This window comes from Phaseolus vulgaris, chromosome 10 (assembly GCF_051622355.1).
Source record: "Phaseolus vulgaris cultivar YP4 chromosome 10, ASM5162235v1, whole genome shotgun sequence".
Taxonomy (NCBI): Eukaryota; Viridiplantae; Streptophyta; class Magnoliopsida; order Fabales; family Fabaceae; genus Phaseolus; species Phaseolus vulgaris.
In genome coordinates, this window is record NC_143507.1 from 11,801,185 (window position 1) to 11,817,703 (window position 16,519).

The window sequence follows — 16,519 nt, forward strand, 5'->3', positions numbered from 1 at the left end:
TCTAATCAATTTTAAATAAATTAAAACAGATTGAAGTAACTTAACAGAATTTTGTTAAAAAAATTCAAAAAATAATCAGTTGATTTTTCGAAACAACCGATTGAATTGGTTTGACAGCAAATTCAAATAGTTTCAAATTCTTTTAAAAAGTCCCTAAGTGTAAAATAACCAGTTGAAACGACAGTTCAATAGGCTGATTTTCCACTTTCTTTAGATTTTTTTTTCAAAAGAACTTGAATCAAGCAACCTTGGATCAATTCTATGAGTGAATTACAAATTCAAACTACCCAAAACCTGCACACACAAGCAGCAACAAAGCCTTCAACCAATCTTCATGGATTTGGAGACATCAAAGCCTATCTTCAACATAGCTCACACCAACACAAGCTTTATTTTTTTACAAGTGACACAATAGTCAATGAAGCAGCCGAATGAATGTTCCTAGTAATGTCCTCAATCACTCTACTGGTAGCGCCATTGCTCACGCTTGAAAACCTCGAAATCTCATCAGAACCGGAAACAGAGCTTGAGGAAGACATAATACCTTCTAAGAATGGTTACAAATATCTCTCAAACACAAAAATGCAAAAGTAGTAAAAGCAGTGAGGTATATAGGATTTGGGAACAAATTTTATAGTGTTTGAAAATCCCTTCCAAAATGAAACAACACAACATCACAATCGTTGAATTTGAACGCATCCAACGACGAGGGAATAAAACCCTTTGACATCAATGACACAGTAATTGTTGCACACATGAAATGATGCAATCTTTTTGTACAAAAGTGCATTTAATACACAAAATCTCATTTGAAAGCTTCGATAATTCTAAAGTGCCATTTCAACTTCTTCAAATTCCTTGTAGGCATTTCGTCTTTTTAAAATTCTTTAGGCCTGGGGGCTAGTGTACTATCAAGGCCGAATGGCCGGAAGGTTGAAATGTTAACAATGAAATGAAAAACTAAACTAAAATGTGTAAATAATAAAACATTGTAGCAAAGCCCAATGAATAGGCCCAAATATGTACGATATGTTTAATAAATATAACGTACGGAGAATAAAAGCCCAATCAGGTCCAATGCCCAATAAGTGAGTACTATAAATATGAGATCAAATTAAGTGGTAAGTAGAGTGAATTTTATCTGATAATTAAGCAAAATCGATTCTCACTTTATCATCAGAGCCATTTGCAGGTACACACATCCACCTGAGAGCTAACCCTGAGCCCATAAGCAGAGAGTTCAAGTTGACCAAGTCCAATAAGTGAGTGTCCATAACTTAAATCCAAAAACAAGCTCAACCCAGTGGACCGTGTAGTTGAAAGCCCAAGCCCAAACTAGGAGACCGTGAAGTCGAGAAGTCCAGAGAGGAAGAAATGAATTGCTTTTAGGCATTGTAAGAACACAAAACAAAGAAGATTTGTGGAGTAAAGAAGGTAATTTTGTATTAAGTTATAAAATGTTGCATGATTTACTTGATTAAATTATAAAATATGGGATGTTTTGTTTGTGCAGACAAAGGCTTCTGACGCTGCTAAGGCTGGAAAGAAGAAATAAGAATTGAGACATCTTATTTCAATTCTAAGGTTATGTTGGTTTCAGTGCTTTGGAATAGTTATTTTATCTTATGCTATAATTATAGAATGAGATATTTCAGTACAAGTGTTTATCCTTGTTTTACTTTATAGAATTAATGCAATGTCATGTGAAGTGAAATTCCATTCCTTTAAGACAAGGTAAGGTTGTTGAGTATATGGTTTGTTTCTCTTTTGAGATATTATAGTATTTTACATTAGGTATTTTATGAGACATGTTTCCTAAACTTGGCGAACCGACTATTAAGGTTTCCTATCCTTGGTTAAATGAATTAGTTTAGCAAGAAATACTGGATAATTGGACAAAATCTCCACAAGATTTTTTCACTTGAAATTACTGGGATAAAAATGTGAGAGAAAATTATGTTATACAAACGTGTATATAAGAAATTTATTCGTTATCTCCCACAAAAGAAAATTAGAAAAAATAAAGTGACATAGTTGGTTAAATGAAAGGTTGCCCTACTTAACTTATATACTCGAACGACCGAATCGTCCGCCAATGGGTCGGCCAGGAACTTGACCATTCAATCAATTAACCACAATGAGCAGGTCACATGACGACACGTGACTGACCGACCCATGACGACAGACCATGGGTTGACCAAGTCAACAGGGTTAATCAACGATTAGGGGCTGCTTAACACAACCCTAAACAGAAACCAACCCCCTAATTCGGCCCACCAACAAAGGCTCATTAAGGTAATATAAATAGCACAAACCCCAAGAACCAGGTACGTCATTATCTACAGTACTCTAACATCCGAGTGCCGACACCCTAACTAACTTGAGCGTTGGAGTGCTGACACCCTAACCATCCCAGCCTGTGAGACCAAATGACCGAGAGAAGGAAGACGAAGCAAGAAGTTAGCAGTAGTAGTGATCGACCGAAAAGAGTGGAAGAGCAATCGTTCTCTAGACTTATTCAAATGAATTTGTTAGCTAAATTAATGATTTCTTCCCCAACACAACAAATAGTTTTTAATCCTTTTTTACTTTATTACTTGTCTGCTCAACTTTATAATTCAGTTTCTTTTATAATTTTGATTGTAATTCTCATGTATGTGATCATATGTTTTGCTTTGTGCATGTTGATACGAAGATTAAGTGTTTTTTGGGTTTAGTTTCAGTTGAACAAGGTTGTAAGTGGACCAAAAAGCACAGAATTGTGACCGAGGGAGTACAGCAATTATAAATGATTTTCTATGTGTTTTTTTTTATCATAACTTAACAATGCCCATTTTCTTCATTGATTTTAATTTTATGTATTTAACATTTGTAATATATTTCCATGTACCGAGGTCATTTTTACATATGAAGTGTAAGCGTTAAGATTAATACTTGGAGGTATAATGACAAATGGATGGGAATTGCAATTCTTTATCCCTCTGGAGGTAAAATGACAAAGGAATATGTTTAATTAAAAAAAATATTATATGAGAGACGTGGGAAAAAGGTTATTTTCTACTCTCTTTTTTCTCAAGATAGTGACAAATTGGTGAATCAGTGAGAGATAATGGCAGTATACGGTTTGGAAAGATGTGCTGATTACAATCTGCCACGATATCAATTTATAGTGGTCAAAACAATAAAAAAATGACAAATATTTTGAAGTTTTTGTACAAGGAGTTGAAAAGACATAAGATTAAAATTTTAAATATCTGAAAAGAATAAAAAAAGAAAGAAAATATTTAGTTTATAATCTATAGTTTTCACATGTTAAAAATCAAGTTAAAAACTTGAACCTATACAAAAAGTACTAAACAAAGATACTAAAGTGATGGACAAAATTCTTCTCAATTTTTTGTGTGAAGATTTAAACTATATATTTTTAATAGATTGTGTATGACTAGTTGATATCAACCGTTGAATTCTTCCTCTGTGAATTTTGGTTAAGATTTTTTTGGTGAAGATTATAACTATATTTTTTAATAGGTTTTGTATGAGTACTTGGTATCAACCGTTTTCCTCTGTGAATTTTGGTTAAGATTCTTATGTACACTTATATTTTTAATAGGTTATGTGAAAAATTTCTCATAATTTTTTTAGTTAAGATTATTTTTTAATAGATTTTGGTTGCACGTTACTTTGTTATGTTTCATGAATTATTGGTAATATTTATATTTCGATTAAATTAATATTATCACTATAAAGAAATTTAATTTTATCATAGGTATTCTAGAAGAGGTTATAGGATCTCTCTACTAAGACACATGCTTAATGGAAGTTTTCTAAACTCCTGATAAGTTTTCACAGTTTTAAAACTCCTGATAGTTTGTGGGTTTCAAAACCACTGAAAATAATGCAGATTTCAAAATCACCATAAATAACAGGGGTTTCAAAACTGTAAGGAATAACCAGGGTTTAGAACCGTTGAGAATAACGGGGGTCTGAAACCGTTGGGAGTAACGGGGGTTTGAAACCATTGGGAGTAACGGGGGTTTCTTAGAACTGCCAAAAAGTAAGTATTTTTCAAGGGTTCGTAAAAACCGTCGGTAATCCGTTAGCGACGTTAGATCTTATGGAGAAAAGGCAAACTATGGGGAACGTACTTAACGAGGGTTAAAACCGTCAGAAACGCTAAATTTAACTCTCATTAAAAGTAATTTTTCTTGTAGTGATATGTATCCAACTCATAAAATATTATTGATTAAAATATTTCAATTCATTATTTCTAAATATTTATTAAAAATATTTATTTTAAATATCTATTATATATTTTGCCCAATGTTTTAGAAATATTAAGTAAAGTAAGAATAAAATCAATTCATGGTGTATAAGTGGAGGACAATTTTCACCTCACAAACCAGTCTCTAAGGATTAGTTAGGTTCAATTATACTAATATTGTATCACAACCTATTCTAGTTAGGTTTATTGAATATATTAATCATCCATTTAATCTCACATTTAAAATGTTTAAGTCCTTGGTGAGAGTGATATATTAGAAATCCCACCACTAGTGCATAATTGTCCTTAATTCCATTTTGGTTTAGTTTTCTTTCTTTTAACTTTTGTAACTTGTCTTCAATTTTTTTTTTTAAGTTTTGTTGGAATTCTTTGCATGAGTAAGTGATAAGAGCTTTGACCTCTTTCATTTGAAGAGTTGCTACCAAGTGTAGACCCTTTGGCATTTTTGAAAACCTTTCTTGAGTGATTCTACCCTTTTTCCATCCTTTACTAAATATCCGAGTGATAAACATGAGTGATTGCATTATTTGTTGTTAAAAACTAATTGTTTAATTTTTTGTGCACAAATATGCATCATTTATCTTCAGGGGAATCTTCCAAACCACAATCTCCTCAAAGTGCACGTCTTTTGGGAAAACTTGAGGATACCAAGAAGAGCTTGACCCACAAGTAAGAGGAAATGCAACAATTAATGGAAATAATGCAAAGGCTAGAGGACACACAAGAGAGACAAAACCGAGAGCAAAGATAGGAGCCTAGAAGAGCTACAAGACATTACATGCACTATGGAAATCATGAAGAAGAAGAAGATTGAAGAGTGAAAAATTACGAAGCTAGGCGCCATCATCAACAACCAAAGAAGACCCTACCTTTAGTAAAATTACCTAGTTTTAATGGGGATAATGACTCAAATGTATATCTAGGATGGAAAGTTAAGGTAGAACAAATTTTTAATATGTATGAGGTCAAAGAAGACCAAAAGGTTAAGTTATCTTCCCTAGAATTTGAGGACTATGCCATGCAATGGTGGCATCAAACTATAATGAACATTAGGCTAAACAAGAGGCCAACCATGGTCTCTTGGCACGATTTAAAGTTATGCATGCGCCCGCGGTTTGTTCCTCCTCATTATAGGAAGAAACTCTTGATGAAGCTCCAATGGCTTCATCAAGGACCTAGGATTGTGGATGAATATTTCAAAGATTTAGAAGTTACTTTGACTAAAATCAATATGCATGAAAGTAAAGAGTCAAAGATAACTAGATTTGTGAGTGGATTAAGAAGAGAAATTCAAAATGTTGTAGAACTTTATGAGTATACATCTTTGGACAAATTGGTTCACCTAGCCATCAAGGTTCAATCACAACTTTTACGAAAAACCTTTTCAAACATATTCATAATGATGACTTTTACAACTCATCTTGGAAGGATAAAAATAAACTTCACAATCAAGATATTCCTTCCAATTCCTCTAAAGAATCCACCCCACAAACTTTTAAAGACAACCTTTCCCCTTTTAGAACTCAATCGCCAACCAAAACCTCAAATAAAAAATGTTTCAAATGTTTAGGTTTTGGTCATATCGTAGCAAATTGCCCTAACATGATGGTAAAAGAGGGGGATAATAGTAAGTGACCATAGTGATCAATCTTCTAGGTCTACCTCCCCTACCCTTTCCCAAACCCCTAGTGAAGATGAATGTGAGATACCTTGTGAAGGTGACTTATTGGTGGTAAGGTGATGTGAGTTGATTTTAGGATTGATCATTAGGTGACACTTTAATATTTACGATTGAGGTTTTAAGACAATTAAAGAGTGAAATCCTAAGGAAAATCCCCACTGAACATTTACTTAACCAAGTGGTTAAGTAGATGTGAAAGTTCATTTCACAAAGGCAAAAGGAAAACACAATTATATGGTGAGAATGATGACAAATATGGTGCGAAATTGAACAAACAATAAAGGAACAAGAGATGACCGAATTGAAATTCAAAGAAGCAAAACTAGGAACATCTTAAAGATAGAATGAAATGTAAAATGGAAGAGATGATGAAAGAAGAACTTAGGGATGGTGAAGCAATGAGTAGTCACGCCACTTGATGGGATGGAATAACCAAGATGAGTGAAAGGAGGCCGCCACTTGAGAGCTTCATATCTCACAAGATAAGACCAAATTTGGAGGAAAACACTCACTCACTACTCACACAAAAAATATGCAAAATTTCTTTACTATAATTTCTACTTGTAAAATACACTAGGTAAGCCTCCTATTTATAGGTGAAGGAGCCTTGGAGAACAAGCTAAAGGGGAAGGATGGGAAAAGGAAAAAACGGGCAGCCTTAGGGTTTGACTAAGTCAATCCCGCATCCTATGCTTGTCCTTCCAGAAACTAGGTCAAAATGCCTTCAATTGGGCTAGGAACAAGCTAAAATGCTATCCACACCCCTATTATGCTAATGATACTTTATTCTAGCCTATCTTTGCTATTTGGACCCCCAAAGTGAGCCCAAATTTATTTACAACATTTTCTAAACATTTAAGAAGACTAGCAGGAAGAACTTTAGGTGCTCTGGTTTATAGCTTCTTCTTCTGCTGATGTTGTCTTGAGGTTTGGTGGGGTCCGACTTTGTATTTTGAGATGACTGACCCTTGTGGGAATTTCTTGTTGTGTCTTTAGTCATCTGTCAGTTTGTATCATAAGGCGAATGTTGGGTACTATTCTAAAACCTTTTGATGAAACTCAAAGTGAAAATATTTTTCACACCCCATGCTTTATCAACAACAAGTTATGTTCCATGATCATAGATGGGGGTAGTTGTGCTAATGTGGCAAGTACAACAGTAGTGATAAGCTTGGTTACCCACTATCTCTCACACTAAACCCTAAACAACAAATTTCTAAATGCAGTAGAGAGTGTTGATGTTAAAATATATGGTCTTAAACGAGAGGGGGGGGGTGAGTTGTTTAAGAGGGATTTTCGCAAACTTTGAAGGTATAATGAAAATCAATGTTGAATTATAGAGAAAAGAATCAAGGAAACAAATACCCAAAACTGTTTTAAGATGATATTAGAAAAACAATCAGTTGTTTTTATCAGCAGTTAATAAAAATAACTTAAAACAGATATATGTGAGATCAAGGAAAGAGTGAATCACACAAACAAATTTATACTGGTTCACTCTTACACCAAGAGCTACATCTAGTCCCCAGAAACCATTGGGTAATCCACTATGCAATCAAAACCAGATTACACCCATCACACACCTTAAACCCCTTAAGAAACACATTACCTTTCGCAAACCACACCAAGAATGTTGATCTTGAACACCTCAAGAACACACAACACTCCTTGGCAACACAACTACAAAAATACAGTAATCAAGGAAGAAGGGAATAGAATACAACTGGGTATTACAAAGCTTAAAGTTCAGAATTACAACCCAATCCTATTCCACACACTTAAGAATGATCCAAAGCTCTTTCAAATCTTGGAAAAACTGTTTTGATAAACTCTTTCTCTTACTCCAAGATTAGGAGTGTAAAACCACCTTTATATAGACCATCCAAGTGGTCAAAAGCATTTAATAAAGGAGGCAAGTTAGTTAGGATCATTTAAAACATATTAAAACCGCTTAACAGAATTCTGTTAAGGTTTTCATGAAAACAATCGATTGTTTTGTCGAAACAATCGGTTGAATTGACTTGACAACAAAGTCAAGCTTTTCAAAACCTTTTTCAAAAACTGCTAAGGTAAAACAACCGGTTGAAATTGCAACAACATTTTAGAAAACTCATATTTTCAAAAGGTTAAAGATTCAAATGAACTTGGATCATCTTAAGGAGTGAATTAATAAGTTTCAAACAACTAGACAACACACACACACCCAACAACAAGGTCTTCAAGCTTTCCTCTTGGATTTGGAGACATCAAAGCATCTTGTTCAACCGATGATACACCTCAACCCAACAACCCAAGATGGCCCAAGAGATCAATTAGATAACCTAAATGGATGGACCAATATGCAATCTAATAAGTTAGAAAAAGAGATCATATTATCATAAGAATATATGTTTGTAAGGTCCAAGGGTCCATAGTGCACCTATTTATGGTACTGATACTAAAATGAATGCATCAAAGATTTTGTGGCATAATTAGTGTATTCTCTCTTCTCTCAGTATAGTTGTAGCAAAAACCTAGTAATGATCACTTCTAGAACAACAAAAATGGTCTTCTATACATCTTTTTACGTTGGGAATTAAATAATTTAAATGTAAAAATAAAATAAAATTATAATGTACTATCAAATTTGTTACTATAATATGTGATATTATATTAAAATACAGAATTCATATAATATAATTTATCTATATATTTATAGCGGATTTAGAATGTTAATCTTTCTTTGTAACTTTCATATCAGACTAACTCATGTATTTTCATACTAATCACTTTTGATCCTCTCCTTTGTCCTTTCCCTAGACTGTCTAAGACGTGTAAATAATTCGAACTTGCTAAAGCAAAGTCAATATACTAAACCAACACAAATATCAAATGCATGAAAGGTACGTATAATATGAAAGTTGTTCTCATCGTATGTCTCTTTTAAGAAAATACTTATAATTATATACTCGTATATTTCTTATAAAGAAATACCATATAAATAATTTTAAAAAAATATTGATTTCTTTTACACTTTCCACTGTTTTCTCTTTATATGTGGTACCTAATGCAAAGTGACATTGTCCTTTATTATTTTCTTTCTTTTACACATGAAACATGTTTTTTTTTCTAAATTATCTGTTACTCAATACTTTTCCTTCAAACCACCGTAGTTTATATATTATTTTCTCTATACTTTTCCTTCAAAACAAAAATAGTTTATATTGTGTGAGATTAAGTTCGATATTAATCTTTCAAATTTAAATTGTGTTTTTTTTATCTTATGTAATTTGAAAAAAATGTTTGTATAATAAAAATATATTTTAGGCTTTAAATTATTATATCTCATAAAAACCGAACTATTAATCGTGTGATCATTCGTCGTTTAACATGAGAGTATATGAACGTACATTATACGTTTGCCTTTCTAGGGTTTTATCATATTAAGCGTATTTGATAAAATTAATCAATAAGCTAATCACAAATTGATAAATTTGCTCAAAGCTATCAAGTTATCAATCAGAAGTAAATCCAGAACTTGACTTTAAGGGAGTAAGAACAAACGCATTTAGATTTTATTTACCAACAACTTTTGGAAGAAGATGTCAAAACAAGAAAAACACCATTGAAACAATAATGACTTTTATTACTCTCCATAGCTTGTTTTTTTCTATTGTGACACTTTCCTACATTAGTTGACGTTGTTGTTTGTGACACTCTCCATAGAGATTTTTCGTTATACAAAGTCCATTATCAAGAAATATTCCTCCTCATGTTCGGGAATTAGAAATTTGTTTGACAGATTTTTAAATTTTTTAAATATATAGAGGAATACTTATTTTTTTAGGCAGGAAAATAAAAAGTATTTCACCACTTATTTTAAGTTTGTGAAGAATAACTCCACTAATTGCATTATATTTCGTTCATCGTACTTTTTTCTTTTTATTTAATGCAAACAATTGCGTGTTCATATAATTTTAGATCTTATGGTAAACGTCTCGTTAACGTTGTATATATGTAATGCAAACAGTCGTCGTACGGTCTCAACTGGTTTGACGACAAATGTATCTTGTTGAACGTTGACCAGAACATCACATCGGCCGAGCTTTCTTAGTCGACAAGGACTCGGTGCACCCTTCTTCCTACGGTGACTACCGAGATCACCACCAGCTCATTATTATGCGGGACCACCTCCCTCAGGTCAGCCTTAGTGAAGTAGAGGTCGGGCTTCGCCGACTGGTCAAGGTCCCGAGCCTTTACTGCCATCACTTCTCTCGCATACTTCCTTCGTTGGGAGGCGATGCATCCTCTCCCTGAAAATCCTCCAGAGATTGTGTTGACCTTGCCATGGACAGGCACCTCGTGTCCTTGATCCTCCACTGGAGTCTCATCCTTCGATCCTTCCTGACCTCCCTCTCGATACTCCTTTAGGAAGCCATCCCTCACCAGTCCTGCCAACTAGTATCCAATGGTTATGCAATTTTCCACATCGTGCCCAAAGGCCTTGTGGAACTCGCACCAGGTATCCTTACTCGGCCCCAAGTTCCTATCAGTCTTTGTGGGGAACCTCAACTTATTAGCCATACCCGATACAACGAGCAACTCCTTGTAGGTTATCTTGAACTTATGTCGAAACAGTAGGTCACCCTTTGCTTTTGACCTAGTCTGGTGCACGTCGAGTTGGCAGTCTCTTCTATGTCACAGCTTCATGCACTCTCATGGTTGGGCACGAATTCTCTCACGGGGCTTGGTTTGCCCAGTGTTCCCACGCTTCACCGTCATTACTTCCTCCGCATCGATGTGGGCAATAGCTCGTCGTCGGATCTCGCCAAACGTCTTTGCCCGATTCCTTATCAAAGAATCATTGAATGACCCTGACAGAATCCCCCGCTCGAAGGCATGGACTATCAAAGCCTCGTCCTTAGTGTGGAGCTTTACCACCAACGCTCCAAATCGGTTTAGGAAATCCTTCAAGGGCTCCCCCTGATGCTGCTTCACCCCGAAGAGGTCGAAAGGGACGGGGGTGGAGCTCGGTTAACTATGAATTGTTCCCTGAACAATGAAGAGAACTGATCGAATGAGGTTATATGGCCATCAAGAAGGCCAATGAACCAATCCAACGTTGTGCCTGCAAACATACCCATGAACAGCTTGAAATGCATGGCGTTCAATCCTCCTAATATCATCATCTAAGTATAGAAAGCCGTGAGGTGGGCCTCCGGGTCTTCTGTACCTGTAAAATTAATTTTGGGAGTCATGAAGTTCGTAGGTATGACGACATCCATGATTTCCTGTGAAAATGGCATGGGGCGAACCCTAGTTGGGATAGGCGGGCTCCGTTCTCCTGCGGCACGCTCACCCAACTGCTGTAGATCTCTATGCAATTTCTCATTGGCCTTGCATAACTCTTTGTTGCTTGTCCGCAACGCGTCCAGTTTGACCCTGAATTGGTCTTGTCTGAGGGCCTGCTCGACTCAGACCTCAACCAAAAGCCTCTCCTGGTCAGCCTTGGATGATGCCACTGTCTCCTGGAGAGTGTTGATAGTCTCCATGAGTTGTTGTATGGTGATGTCACCTCCCTCCTGTCCAGATGAACCTTGTCTTGTATTCCTCATATCGCCTGATAGCTTTTCACAACTGTGGATGGGACCTGGTTTTATCGGGCCCCACGGTGGGTGCTAAATGTTCTTGCTAGGTGACCTGGTCGCCGATTGACTTTGAAGACAAGCTCTGACTCCGTCTGTCTCTGCTGGAATATGCTCTTTCCTTTGGATGTGTTGTAACACGACTCCATTTGAAACAGAGGGGGCCCTACTTGTTGATTGCACTCCGACGATCAAGTCAATATAGGGCTTATAGAAATAAGAAGTAAGTGAGTAGTTTAAGTCTTAGAAACAGCGTACCTTCAGTTGGGATCTCAAGTCCCTTTTTATAGACTACCTCTAGGTTAGCTCTGGTAACAACCTTCTCTCACGAGAACCTTATCTCGAGTGAAAGTATGTTTAATGGGAGAAGAGTTTGTTACAATGCGCATAATCTTAGCGCTGCAACTGCACAAAATCTTATCTCCTTGGAGTGTATAAAATCTTAACAGAATAACCACCAGGGTACCAACTCATGTACCAACATCAAAGGTTTAATCTGTCCCTTGGAGGCATACAAGCCCTCACGTACAACGCATGCAACCTGCTCCCCTAAACCCTAGTGCTCTTGGGCTCGGGCCTATGGAGAATATTTTACTTGTACTAGACCCGAGTGGACTAAATGCACCCCTAGTGATGTGATTCCAATAGCCACTTAGAACTAGATTCTTGACACTTTGAGGAATCACCTTGAGCTGGAAAATATAGAGGCACTTTCTTAGAAGTTGGATCATGGTTCTAAAATCAAGAACTCACCAAAACAAGTACCAATTCTCAAACTCATTTGGATGAACCAAATATTGTCAAATTGAATCAACAAAGGAGAAGGAAAAGAAGAAACCGAACAGAATTGAACTTAAAACAAAAGAGCCGAACAGAATTTAAAAACAAAACAGAATATAGGTGCTGAAAATAGAAAAACCGAAAGCTAGACAACTCAAAACACAAGATAACATGAACAAATTGAAGAAGAAGAAAGGAAGGAGAAGAGAATGCTCATGAAGATGGAGGAATGGTTGGATGATCACGCCACTAGAAGAATGGATGCTCCTAGATGAGTGTGGAAGCCGCCACTTGAGGAAACCATGGTCCTTCAAGATAAGACTAGAGAAGAAGCTCAAAGCTCTCCAAATGCTCACTCCAATTTTGAGTATAGTTTCTTTAGATAAAATTCAAATCTGAATTTTACAAAGGAAGCACCTCTATTTATAGCCTAAGGTGCTGAAAAATAGGTGGGAAATTTCAAATAAACTCATTTGAAATTCCCACCAAAAACAAGTCACATGGGAGGTGTGACCTTTTTCTACTATGACACCTCCCAAAAACTACACCTACACCACTCTCCTAAGTCACATGGGTAATGTGACTTTATTTTACATTTTCACACTCCTTTATTTAATAACCACACCTCCTAAAACTATACAAGAGTATTTCAAAGCTTGGCCTTGCCCCTCATGGGATGGATTTGGGCTCTTTGGGCTTTGGCCTTCTTGGGCTTGGGCTTGGGCTTTGGGCTTGGGCCTCATCTTTATTTTATGTCTTCTTTTAATTTTGAGAAGACTAGAAGGAAGAACTTCAAATGTGAGGGTGGATGTCCTCTTCCTCCATTAATAAAAGCCTCCTTTATTTGATTCTCATCATACTCCTCGAGTTGGAGAGAATTCGTCCACGAATTCTGAATCCCTGCATATAACAAAGTCAGTTTAGTTTTACAATTAAAAGTGGAAGAAAAATGTAAACATGACTTAGCATTTGTAAATAATGGGATTTCAGAAAAGGAGGTTCTATAAATCGACCAAGTTGGAAAAATTTGTTTGGGAATGATGTGATGTTTTGGAAAAAGACCTCTTAAATGGTGACAACCATTAGGAGGTATGAACAAATCATCCCTAACATTTTTTAACCAAGATGGTGGTGAAATAGGAACCTTGGGTAATGAAAAAGATAAGGAAGGAAAACACCTTGGAGGTGAAAGGATAAGACCCATGTCAACTTGGCCTTCTTTGTCTTTTTCTTGTTTACTTGTGGTAGGTGGGTGAGTTAGGTCTTGTTTTACTTTGTTGATCTTTAAGATTTGCTTTTGTGGACAATGAAGAGCTTTGTGCCCAAAACTTAAACATTTAAAACATTTGGTATTTGAAGTTTTGGTAGGCGACTTAGGAGTAGAAGGTTTTGTAGTAGAAACGTTTTTTGGAAATATGGTTTGTTTGGAAAAATTGGAAGGAGAATTTTGAGTAGACATTTTGTTGGCATCCTTCCTAGAAGAGTTGTAGAAATCATCATCATGAGTATTTTTGAAAGTTGTTTTCAAAAGATAGGATTCCACCTTGATGGCTTGGCGAAACACTTTCTTTAAAGAAGAGTACTCATTTAATTCTACAATTTCTCTAATATCTCTTCTCAAACCACGTACAAACCATTTTATCTTTGACTCTTCATTAGCATGCATATTCATTTTAGTCAAAGTTGTTTCAAAATCTTTAAAGTATTCTTCTACCATCCTATGTCCTTGAGGAAGCCTTTGGAACTTCAACAAGTGTTCCTTCCTAGAAGGAGGAACAAACCTCGCGCGCATACACTCTTTCAAAGCATTCCAAGAAACCACGGGAGGTTTCTTGCGATACATAATGTCCATTACAATTTTATGCCACCATTCTTTGGCATAGCCCAAAAAGGATAAAGAAACTAATCTAAGTTTTTGGTCATCTTGGACCTTATACACATGAAAATAATGGTCAACCTTAGTCTCCCATTCTAAATACACATTAGGATCACTATCACCATTAAAACTAGGGACTTTTTTACAAGCAATGTTGAACACTTGGTGATATCTTTGGTCACGGTTATAGCTCTCTTCATGAGAATGATGGTGATGCCACCTTCTTCTATGTTCTTCTTCACCAAGGACTGAAACTTTGCAAGGAGAATGCTGCTTGTAATATGCACCACTTGAATAGCCAGCCATTTTGCAAATAAAAAACAGCAAACACACAAAAACAGCAAACAAGTTAAGAAACAAAATTAGCAAAAACAGTGAGCTTGGCAATGAAACTGCCGAAGTGAAATGAGGCTGAAAAAAGAGATCACTCTCAAAGAAATAATGTTCTTGCACGAATCTGATCTTGAGGCCTTGGAATCCTCAAATGAAATATGTCAAAGCAAGCACACCAATCTTAAGAGCAAACCACCACAAAACCAAAGAAACAATAAAGACAAACAAGAAAAGGTATAAGCAAGGAAAGGTAATTGCAAAAGGAATACTATACGTAAGACAAACTCAAAGAGTAAGAATGAAAGACAATCAAGAAAATAAAGAACTCAATGAGAAAAGTAGGCACACAAAAGAAAACCTAAGGAAAAGCACTAGAGGAGATGAAGAAAACAAAAAATTTAGCTACTGGAAATTTTTTTTTTATGCAAACTGTGTTTGATATTGACTGATTTAACTGGAACGTTGTAGAGCGAACTGGATTATGAAATTTATACCACAGAAACTTCAAGATGTTAACTCAATAATGGCACTGGAATCAATTAAAAACAGTAAGCCAATTGAGAGAAATAAATTTTTTAAAATCACTGCCAGATTACCGTATTTTTTTCGGCAGGAATGTACACTTTTTTATTTTATTTATCATTTTTTGTGTACTTCATATTTTTGAATGATTCTTTTTTCTATTCTTTTCTAACACTTTGAATATCTCAAATCCAGAATTTCAGAATTTTACAGTACGTAAATCAGTTGCAATAAGGAAAAACAGTAAGCACTCTTTTCAGAAACAGAGGAATCCTAATAGGAATAAAAAACAGAATGATGAACTAGCAAAGACATAATAGAAAATGATGTAGTGGAACTTGTATAGGTCTAGAATACAAGTATGAACTCAATTCTAAAAAGAAAATGCACAAAGGATCAACATCAATTCAGAAAATTATATGACACCAAAGCAAGAAACAATCAAAACAATAAAAGTACTACTAGAAGTAATGACATATATGGAATAACATGACTAAGACAAAACTTGACATGATTCAAAAATTAAAAGACACAACACAAATTGTAACAAGTGAAAGGAAGCTTAAGGTATACTCTAGGAAGGATAATGCCATTCCAAAAGAGCAACCATACTCATAAGAATTATGAGTGCCGTAAACCTTTCCACAAACACTTGGAGCAAAAGAAAAACAGCAAGAAAACTCAATTAAAATTCTAAAACAGAAACTTAAATTGCAAGAAATTAAAAGAGCTCTTGAAAATAAAGTGCACACAACTCAACAATTAAACAAGAAGAACCTAAGACTCATGATACCACATGATGTGATTCCAATAGCCACTTAGAACTAGATTCTTGACACTTTGAGGAATCACCTTGAGCTGGAAAATATAGAGGCACTTTCTTAGAAGTTGGATCATGGTTCTAAAATCAAGAACTCACCAAAACAAGTACCAATTCTCAAACTCATTTGGATGAACCAAATATTGTCAAATTGAATCAACAAAGGAGAAGGAAAAGAAGAAACCGAACAGAATTGAACTTAAAACAAAAGAGCCGAACAGAATTTAAAAACAAAACAGAATATAGGTGCTGAAAATAGAAAAACCGAAAGCTAGACAACTCAAAACACAAGATAACATGAACAAATTGAAGAAGAAGAAAGGAAGGAGAAGAGAATGCTCATGAAGATGGAGGAATGGTTGGATGATCACGCCACTAGAAGAATGGATGCTCCTAGATGAGTGTGGAAGCCGCCACTTGAGGAAACCATGGTCCTTCAAGATAAGACTAGAGAAGAAGCTCAAAGCTCTCCAAATGCTCACTCCAATTTTGAGTATAGTTTCTTTAGATAAAATTCAAATCTGAATTTTACAAAGGAAGCACCTCTATTTATAGCCTAAGGTGCTGAAAAATAGGTGGGAAATTTCAAATAAACTCATTT